At 31.2% G+C, this 11,464-nt stretch overlaps 1 long non-coding RNA gene across 2 annotated transcripts in view; it reads right to left on the bottom strand.

Annotated features, from left to right (window-relative positions):
* Nucleotides 1-104: 104 nt before the first annotated feature.
* The window catches only part of LOC143248553 (uncharacterized), a 42,322-nt gene continuing 30,962 nt past the window's right edge, over nt 105-11,464 (bottom strand). For both annotated transcript variants that reach the window (XR_013027043.1, XR_013027044.1), the window contains exons 2-3: nt 7,898-7,931; nt 105-1,124 (exon numbers count right to left, since the gene is read on the bottom strand). This is a non-coding gene — a long non-coding RNA (uncharacterized LOC143248553). The remainder of the gene's footprint in view (nt 1,125-7,897; nt 7,932-11,464) is intronic.

Genomic DNA, 11,464 nt, shown 5'->3' with positions numbered 1-11,464 from the left:
CAACGTAGAATGGTTAAATGTTTATAAACATCCGTTTAGCTTCATACAAACAAATTATGATACATTGTTGTTTGTGTCTGGTTAAAATGAATGAGCAGAAACTGTTAAAGTTCATAATAAAACTTTATTATATGTTTCTCACAACGGTGATAAAACCTCTCCCTGTCTTACAAGTTTTATTTTTTCCTATTAATAGGAACATGACAGTGATTACATGAAGTGGATAGATACTGATGAAAATAATCAAATAAAAACTCTAAGTTTTTGGGAAATTTACACGTAAATAAGAGATGTAATTAGTTTGGAAGAATAGTTATTACAGTAACAAAAGACTTCTAATACATAGGCGTGAAAGAACCTCAAAATTTAATATTCATTTTGTAAATATATGAAAACCGTTCATGCTGACGAACCTACGACTAACTTTAGCAAACCAAATATTAAAGATAAAATACAACAATCACATAGGAAAATAACTACACAATTTTATTTTAAATCACAAAGGCCAACGTCGATATATATGTACAGAACAATTTTCATGTGGTAACAACGCTGCTTTAGAAACCTTTATCTGCAAGAAACCCATCAAACCACGGTTCTTGGTTATCTTAATTCAGGTTTTCCTTTAGCTGTACAGGTTACATTACATACAGTTTATTATTATTTTAGGTTATAAATCAGGTTTTCCTTTTGATCTTGATTTAATATAAAATAGAACAAATATTTTATGGTATGGCAAGTGTTTGTAGAAACACTGATGCAAATTTCTATATTTTTAAAATCTGTACCAACTACATCTTTTGTTACTCACTATTCGTTCACCTTCTTTAAACATGTATAGAAACCACTTAAATGAACAATATAAAACAAACATTTGTAGTTTCTCGGCTGCTGGTTATTTTTTTGCGTAGAGAGGCACCTCAAGCCAACCTACTAGCTTTGACTTTCAGAGGAACCCAAATTTTGTGTTAAGCAATTATAGTGCTATGGTTTTACTATTTTAATTTGATACAGACAGCGGTTCTTCTCAGATTTTCTTGCATATCTTTCTACAACAAATTCTATCTTCTGTCACAAAAAGTTACTAGTTACTTCCTCCAGGTGGCATGATGGGCTTCTCTTGACTTGAAAGCGAAAAAAATAAAAATCAAACATCATTGATGTGGAGGCAAAAAATAACAAAGTGCATTATTAAGAAAGTATTTTACCTTTTAGAATTTGATCATTATTAGTATTTTAACACCTTTACTGCTATCTGACCTTCGTAGTGAATCAGTTAAGTTAGTAGGCCTATAACGCTAAAAAATCGGATTTCGATACCCGTAATATACATAGCATGGATAGCTCATTGTGTAGCTTTGTGCTCAACAAGAAACAAAACAGACGCCATTGCCACGAAATAATGTTTTCTCTTAAGATATGATAATGCTACACTTAATGTTATTCTGATATCTATTAAAATATTCCTATACTTTATTTGTAATAAATCTAGAATTATACTTTAGTCACAAAAGTAGCATTGTTTACCCTTTCAATATGGACATTGACCAACTCGAAGGCTGTTTAAAATAAGAACAAAAACTATCAAATAATATAATATTGCCTATCTTATCATCCTACAGAGGGCAGTGTATAAATCCTCCATTTTATGTATCGTTAAAATTGAATAAAGTAATATTTTGACATTTAAAATAGAAAACCACTACATCTATGAACGTATGATAAACACATTTAGAACTTCACCAATACAACCATTTCTGATACTGAAAGTCGATACTAGCTGTATCTTTGTTATAAAGGAAAACTTAGGATAGGTGTACTTCTGTGTAGGCTGAGATATTTATAGACAGTTATTTTCAGTGGTGTAAGAGATTGGAGGTGCCCGCACTCCTGAATATGTCGTCACGTGATCTTCCTCCGAACTGAAGCGCGTTCCCAGCTATATATGGTGTAGTAAATCAGGTTTAATGGTTTCCTTGAAAACAAATGTTGTACTGGAGTCTGAGAGAGACTACAGAACCAACGGTTAATTACTGACTACCACGAATGTTTATGATCAAAATGCTATTAACAATACGTATTAAGTGGATCATTGAAGCACGATATGATCAACGTTACGTGAGGAAAACGTAAGCCTTAAGTAAATAAGTAATAATAAAAAAATATAACACCAAAGACTGAAACGAGTTTATATTTCAAGTAGGTAAAACTTTAACAAAACGATATCGCTTGCTTGTATTTTAGGAATACGTGACAGGTTGAACTAATTTGAGGAATCCAATTTTTGTTTTTTGGTTAAGCACAAAGCTACACGGTGAGATATTTGTGCTGTGCTCATCACAGATATACATACTTGATTTTTATTGTTATAGTCCCTCAGACTTCTAAACCATTAAACTATGCAATGACGGTATTGGTCGTCTGTTTAATCGATTGTAAAAATCGGCTAATGATTAGAAGTTGCGTTTACGTCTCAAAAAAAAAGTCTTAACCGTCGAATTCAGTATCGAGACAAAACTAATAATAAAACAAAGTAAATAAGTTTAAACTTTGAAACAAATACACCAGGAACGCAGCCAGAGTAGAAATATAAATGTGGGTCACAAGTACGTTGGAAATGGTTTTAGTATACAGTAGAATTATAATTTTGGTCTGTGTATCATTTGCTTTGTTTTTGATTAAGCTGACAATAATACAGCTTATATACTTATTTATATGCTAGTTTGTTTAACTGAGTTAAAATAAAATAAGTACTTTTTATGGCATGTATAAGTTGTTTAATAAATTATACTTTATTATAATAATTACCAAACTGTTGAATATAAAAATGTAAGCGTTTGTAATAATTTCAAACGGTAAAATTTGATTGCTTACACACAAGTGTTGCTTTATTTCACTTTGAGTACATGGTAAATAATTATCTGTTGAAAAACAAACCTCTGTAAATTAAACTGTGCAGATGTTCGAAAATGGTACCGCATGAGTAAAATCTCTGATTAAAGTTTTAATGCATCATAAACGCAACTACAGAGATATAATTCACAATTATAATTAAGAAGCCTTATGTAGAGTATTAATATATGCATAATGGACAATAATACTCACTTCGATGAAGATCCGTAGTGTATTAATTCCAAATCCAAGGCGAAAAAAAAAAAATAGCAACGTAAACTTACTAGAGTATGTGCGTTTTAGCTTGTATTCGAGCAAATTCATAATAAGGCATTCTTCTCTTCTAATATGAAGTTATAAAAATGGCTCGTCCCTAAAGTATATTTTTAAATAATACGTAAGTGAATGTTTTTCCTTATTAACAACACTGCAGTTATCTGCTAATGTGTGCACAATTTGTTTTACTTTTTGTACTTTGACAAATATGTCAAATAACAGCCTGAAAAACTTTCACTTTCAGAAAGTGTGGGCGCTAAGAATTCAACCTCTCTACGCACTTTAGGTTTCAGCCTTAAGCCTACATAAGGTTAATGTAGGCTTAGTGAATGAATTAGGTTACCATATTTCGTTTTCGGAAAAGCAAGGAGTTTAATATCAGTGTTCGCGTTTATAGATCTATATATCTGTTACAAAAATATGAAATATGTATAATTAATTTTGGAATACTTTTTATTACTCCATCTTTATTATTTCTTTCAAATATTTTTCACAAATGTGATGTCACAAACAAGGTTCTCTGTTTTTGAGCCATGACTTCCATCCAGACGTACATTGTTGTGGTGTCTGGATAAAAAAAAAAAAATACAGCCAAGTTCAGCAGTGTTTAATCCGGTTCAGTTGTCAATGAGGCTGGTTCTATAGCTATTTAGAACTTAAGAAATGGACACCAAGTGGTGAAAGGCTTAAAACAGATTTTCTGAAGAAGTAACTAAACACATGTATAACCTTACCGTTACAGGTGTAATATCGCTATCTTTAACACTAACATTGAATTGTGTAAAACCAAATAACGGAAATAGATTCATTAACTTCTCGAGAGAACAAATCAGGTTTCTGTAACTCAATAAAACTAGGGCGTTATTTTGTTTCTTGTTTGTATCAAGTTTTCCTCATTCTTACTCTACACTTACTACGACCACAGATTTTAAACTTCATAGTTATATTACGATAAAAGAACTTAAGAAGTAAAAAGATACACACGAATAGCTAATTTTTTTTAGACTGGACTCGTGACAAAAAGAGCCCCTGTAACTGTAAATATATCTAAAAATGCTAATACACGTCGAAACTGTTTACAAAAAGAAAAGAGAGACTGTGTGTCTCGGTCATTCAAAAAAGCGAATACGTGTTTGAATGTATTAAAAAAAACGAGCTTGGGTCTGATGTATCTGTTCTCTGTTTGTTTGTTTTTTTCTGTTTTAATGACGTGCATTTCATTCTGCATGTTGCCTAGACGTACCCGGTATTTCAACCCAACCGTTGGAAAAACGCTATGGAATTCAAAGCTTGCGACCAAGACGAGCCAGAATTAGATAGATAGTCGACAACTTGGCGTGTTATCAACATCTTATGCTTGAGTAGAACGCTGTGCGTGACTCTTTAGAGAAAACAGAAGTGGATTTTCTTATACAAGGGCTAACAGGCCATTATCTGTTCCAATGTTCTTTTCCTTCAGAAAATCACACGACGATGTTTCAGATAATATATAGCTATTTTAATGTGTACTTTTCAAACAAGCACGTGATGATATGTAAGGTAATATATTAACTTCTAAGGTATGTACTTTCAGACAAGCACACCCTGGTATGGATGTTAACATATTAACTTCTAAGGAATGTACTTTCAGAGAGGCACAACATGGTATGGAAGATAATATGTCACTGTATCCAAAACGTTTGAGTTTCTCAAACATGTAAGATTTTCTTTCACATTAATATAAGCCTAAATGTATCTTACAACAGTGAGTACATTTAGTGGGTTCTACTAAATATGGTAAGAGAAAAACTGGTTTATACTAAGAATGATAAGAGAGAGAAACTGATTTATACCACGGACGATAAGAGAGAAACTGGTTTATACCACTGATAATAAGAGAGAAAAATATTTATACTGAGTGTGGTAAGAGAGAAACTGGTTTATACTAAGGATGATAAGAGATAAACTAGTTTGTACTGTGGATGCTAAGAGAGAAAGTGGTTTGTATTAAGGATTATAAGAGAAACTGGTTTACTCTAAGGATGATAAGAGAGAAACTGGTTTATACTAAGGACGATAACAGAAAAACTGGTTTATATTAAGAATGAAAAGAGAAGCTAGTTTATACGAAGGATGATAACAGAAAAACTGATTTATATTAAAATTATAAGAGAAACTAGTTTATACTAAGGACGATAACAGAAAAACTGGTTTATATTAAGAATGAAAAGAGAAGCTGGTTTATACGAAGGATGATAACAGAAAAACTGATTTATATTAAAATTATAAGAGAAACTAGTTTATACTAAGGACGATAACAGAAAAACTGGTTTATATTAAGAATGAAAAGAGAAACTAGTTTATACTAAGGACGATAACAGAAAAACTGGTTTATATTAAGAATGAAAAGAGAAGCTGGTTTATACTAAGGACGATAACAGAAAAACTGGTTTATATTAAGAATGAAAAGAGAAGCTAGTTTATACGAAGGATGATAACAGAAAAACTGATTTATATTAAAATTATAAGAGAAACTGGTTTATACTAAGGACGATAACAGAAAAACTGGTTTATATTAAGAATGAAAAGAGAAACTGGTTTATACTAAGGACGATAACAGAAAAACTGGTTTATATTAAGAATGAAAAGAGAAGCTAGTTTATACTAAGGACGATAACAGAAAAACTGGTTTATATTAAGAATGAAAAGAGAAACTGGTTTATACTAAGGACGATAACAGAAAAACTGGTTTATATTAAGAATGAAAAGAGAAGCTAGTTTATACTAAGGACGATAACAGAAAAACTGGTTTATATTAAGAATGAAAAGAGAAGCTAGTTTATACGAAGGATGATAACAGAAAAACTGATTTATATTAAAATTATAAGAGAAACTAGTTTATACTAAGGACGATAACAGAAAAACTGGTTTATATTAAGAATGAAAAGAGAAGCTAGTTTATACGAAGGATGATAACAGAAAAACTGATTTATATTAAAATTATAAGAGAAACTAGTTTATACTAAGGACGATAACAGAAAAACTGGTTTATATTAAGAATGAAAAGAGAAGCTGGTTTATACTAAGGATGATAACAGAAAAACTGGTTTATATTAAAAATGAAAAGAGAAGCTAGTTTATACGAAGGATGATAACAGAAAAACTGGTTTATATTAAAATTATAAGAGAAACTAGTTTATACTAAGGACGATAACAGAAAAACTGGTTTATATTAAGAATGAAAAGAGAAGCTAGTTTATACTAAGGACGATAACAGAAAAACTGGTTTATATTAAGAATGAAAAGAGAAACTGGTTTATACTAAGGACGATAACAGAAAACTGGTTTATATTAAGAATGAAAGAGAAGCTAGTTTATACGAAGGATGATAACAGAAAAACTGGTTTATATTAAAATTATAAGAGAAACTAGTTTATACTAAGGACGATAACAGAAAAACTGGTTTATATTAAGAATGAAAAGAGAAGCTAGTTTATACGAAGGATGATAACAGAAAAACTGGTTTATATTAAAAATTATAAGAGAAACTGGTTTATACTAAGGACGATAACAGAAAAACTGGTTTATATTAAGAATGAAAAGAGAAGCTGGTTTATACGAAGGATGATAACAGAAAAACTGGTTTATATTAAAAATTATAAGAGAAACTGGTTTATAGTGAGGACGGTAACAGAAAATCTGGTTTATATTAAGAATGAAAAGAGAAGCTGGTTTATACGAAGGATGATAACAGAAAAACTGGTTTATATTAAAAATTATAAGAGAAACTGGTTTATACTGAGGACGATAACAGAAAAACTGGTTTATATTAAAAATGATAAGAGAGAAACTAGTTTATACGAAGGATAAAAATAGATAAACTGGTATATACTAAAGACGATAAGAGAGAGAAAAAAAGGTTTATACTAAGTATGATGAGAGAAACTTGTTTATACTAAAGACGATAAGAGAGAAAACGTTTTATACTAAATGTGATGAGAGAGACTGGTTTATACTAAAGACGATAAGAGAGAAACTGGTTTATACTAAAGATGATAAGAGATAAACTTGAGTTAAACAAATTGAAGTATAAGAAAATACGAGTTAGATGAGAAATTGCAAGAAAAAAGTCGAGTTAAACAGAGGAAGGTATAAAAAGATTGATGGTAGAAGTGGTCCAATCAAGAGATGGTTAGTGACTCAGACAAAGATGAGAGAAGACATGAGATAGAAAAGATATGGTAGAAGAAAAGAGGGTTAATGCATGTTAAACCTTAACTTTTCCCTAATTATTTTTTTGTGCTTGAAGTTGTGGATTTCTCATCATTTCATCTATATACAAAAACAGGTTCGACGTGATTTCAATAAAATATTAAATATTTAAAAAATGGCAAAGTAAAATGGTTTATACAGTGCAGTTTAATAGTAACAATGTTTCTATAACTACAGAAATAATTCTGAGTAAGGAAAAATGTGTAAAAGACTTTTTTGAACACCAAAACAATTGAAAAAAGTGTGCCGGTTAAACTACAATATCGGTTAGAAAAACGTTCAGAGAATCTAAACTTATAAACATCTCAAGAAAATTCGATAACTTTATTAATATATATAAAAATATTTAATATTTATAGTGTTAAAAAGAAATAAAGAAGGAAACTGTTAAATAACTATTTACAATTCTTGGATTGTAACTTTACCATGGTAAATATCGGTCTTGTTTAATATCAATAACTTGAATATTCACTCTCACCTGAAGAGGTTCTAATATCTTGGTCTTCTTACATCTAGAGAGGGAAAAACAAGACATTAAATGTAAAGGACCTTGTATCTTAAATTATTATTCAATATAAATATTATGTGTAATTTAATTAATATATGACGTAACAAAACTTAACACGACGTTCTTTGAACCAAGTCAAAGCTACAGCAACATATCTCTGAGATGTATTTATTTACAGTCTACGTTGTAACAGAATATCTCCGAGATGTATGTTTATTGAAATTGTACGTTGTAGTAGCGTATTTGTAAAATGTATTTAAAATCTACTTGTATCCACAAATACTGAAATACAATATTTTTAAAACATACATTACAGCAGCCAATCTATTAAACGTATGTTTAAAATTTATGTTGCAGAAGCATGTCTGTAAGATGTATATTTATTTAAAGTCTACATTGTAGCACTATATCTCGGCCTGGCATGGCGAGGTGGTTAAGATACTCGACTCTCAATCTGAAATTTGAGGGTCGCGGGTTCAAATCCTCTCCACCAAACATGCTCGCTCTTTTAGCTGTGGGGGGATTATAATGTTACAGTCAATTCCACTATTTGTTCATAAAAGAGTTGGCAGTGAGGGTGATGACTAGCTGCCTTCACTCTAGTTTTACACTGCTAAATTAGGGACAGCTAGAGCATTTAGCCTTTGTGTAGCTTTGGACGAAATTAAAAAAAACAACTTTTTATTCAAAGCAACGCGAAAGGATTGTTAACGTTTCCAGCAAATTGCTTGGCAGTATGTTAAGACTTATTCATGTTTTAAAGTTTTTTAAATTTTTATTAATTGCTATCTAAAGATCAGGATTTATTAGAGGCCCTGTAACCGACAGGTTCATGAATTATTAGGAACCTTTTAACCGACAAAGTAATGAACCTACAAGCACTATTGTACATCTCTTGTACAGGAAAAAGTGTAATTAAAGTCAACGTGATGTAGATGGCACCGGGATTGTGGGACTGAGATAGTACATCCCGTAAAGCTGTATTCCTTACGTAACACCCATGCTAAGGTCATAAGCTCTTCGTTAGGTGTGGGTTATATGTGAATTGAGAAGTGTGTGACGTTTGTTAATGCATCTCAAAAACAGTAAACAAAGGAGGAAGATCAAAGTGCAATACATGGTGTGTAATGAAACAATAAATTTACACAGTTAAAGAGTACAAAGTAGGAATGGGCCGGAAGAAAGATGATCGTTACATATTAGGTATTGCTCATCATAGTCTCAAATATCTCTTATAACAATGTTATAAACTGTTATAAAGGCCTAACTTTGGTTTTCGAGGTTTCCAGAAACTGTTAAAACCTTCAGTTCAGCCAAAAAAAAATTTAAGTAGAGAACCAGAGTAATATCTAAATGTTCTTTTGAATATTCTGATTCTGATGTTACAAGGGCTAGCTCACCAATACTTGAAGAAGTTGTGATGATGTACATACAAACAAAATGTTGCATTTTAACTTCGGGGGGGGTACAGAAGCAGAGCAGTGTTTTATTGACTTCAACACATAATGATAACGCTTATCACACCAGGATATAACTGTTGTCACCATAGCGATTATCATTTAGTGGTGTTGTTTAAAAGAAAAGATGAACAAGTAATAAAAAACATGAAAAAATAAGTGTAATGTAGGGATGAGAATGCCAAGAAATATAAAAACATGCTAGAGATGAATACATAAAACCATACATAAATCACCACATAAATAACCACTGAGTCAATGTTACAACATTATGGGAATTAGTCAGTGAGACTTATAGCATTATTCAGTTTAAATGCTTTTATTTAACCTGGATTTATGCAAATAAAAATATTCAACAGTTAGGTGTAGATTAATGTTATTCTTTGAAATATTTGGCAACTTATGTGGTGAGTTTTGTATGGTTTTGTGTATTAATCCCTACCTTGTTTCCTTACTTTTTGTCATTGCTATTCCTGCACCATCCTTTTCTTTCAAAATGTTTTGTTACTTGTATGTGGTAAAACAACTTATATGGGTGTTAAAAACTTTTAGTTCAAATGCAAAACAAGTAACAACGATTCGACCTCCTTAGATCATCGTATTTTTGTACGTCACTTCCTGCATGGACCTGAAACTCCAAGTTGGTCCACATTTCTTCTTTTTTTTCTATATCATTAATTCTGTGTTTACGTGCTCAGTCAAATCGACCGACACTGTATTTGTGAAGCTATAAATACTAACGTCTAGTGATAACCTAAGGAGATCGAAACGTTGTTACCTGTTTTGTGTTTTAAGTAAAACAGTAGTTAACACTGAGAGTTGTAAGTAAAACTAAACAGTAAAAATCACTAATTAAAACGTAGTGAAATAACATACAGTATGAAACAGCAATAGCTAGTAAATAAAATTGAGTGTAATAAGAAACACAACTGAACAAAACACAAGTTAAATTGAAAAATGATAAAACTAAACACTGATAGTCAGTAATGAAAAAGAGAAACAATAAGAAATAATACTACACAATAAAACCTTGTAGTCAAAACAGAGTGTGATCAGAAATACAATTAAACATTAATAATCATTAGTTACATGGAAATAAAAAAAAATAATAAGTGTTAAAACGAGAAGTTAAAACAGTTGTATTCCTTATCAAACTGTTTTACCTAATTAAGTTATGTTTAGAATATGCAGCCAATTTTCTAATGTTAGATACTTTTTAATTGCGAGCTTTAAGACCACTATTAAGAGCCATTATCAGGCAACAGTGTACTCAATAATACAAACTTGTTGTAACACTTTTTAAAGGCAGGTAGCTAAGCAACAATACCAGTACTGAACAATGCAAACCTGTTGAAACTATTTTTAAAGGCAGATATCCAAGCAACGATTCTAAAATACCTATATTGAATGATAAGAAATTGTTGTAACACTTTTTAAAGGTAGGTAACTGAGCAACAATCTTAACAACACCTGTAGATACAAACTTGTTAAGCACTATTTAAAGGCAGCTATCTAAATAACAATCCTAACAATACCTGACATCTAGTATCAAAGTTGTAAGTAGAAAATACTAAAAACGTATATGTACACTGCTGGCCAAATTCTTAAGGCAAATGAACATAAAGAAAAAAATATGCATTTTGCGTTGTTAGACTCAACCATTTATTTGAGTAGAGCTTCGAAAGATAAAAATAAGAAAAGGGAAAATAAAAATAAAAAAGTTTTTTAGCTTTTAATAGGGAAAATGTGAACACTATGAAATTAGCCTAAATACTAGCTGGTCAAAAGTTTAAGATCATACCAAAAAGAAGTCCTAAATAGGGTTGGAAATGCCCAACAAGAGGTCTCAAGAGTGAGTTGCACGGTCGTCATTGCGAATAACTTCAAACATTCGCTTTGGCATGGTCGATATAAGCGTTTGCAGAAGGCTGGCTGGAATGTTATTCCAAGTGGTGAAGACGGCTTCACGAAGATCGTGCACTGTTAGTAATTTACGTCCATTTCTATAGACTTTCATCCACCTTGCCATCCACCACCAAACATTTTCAATGGGGTTCAGTTCGGGCGAACACGCTGGATG

Source organism: Tachypleus tridentatus, chromosome 4 (assembly GCF_004210375.1).
Source record: "Tachypleus tridentatus isolate NWPU-2018 chromosome 4, ASM421037v1, whole genome shotgun sequence".
Classification (NCBI taxonomy): Eukaryota; Metazoa; Arthropoda; class Merostomata; order Xiphosura; family Limulidae; genus Tachypleus; species Tachypleus tridentatus.
This window is presented reverse-complemented; position numbering and strand designations above follow the sequence as displayed.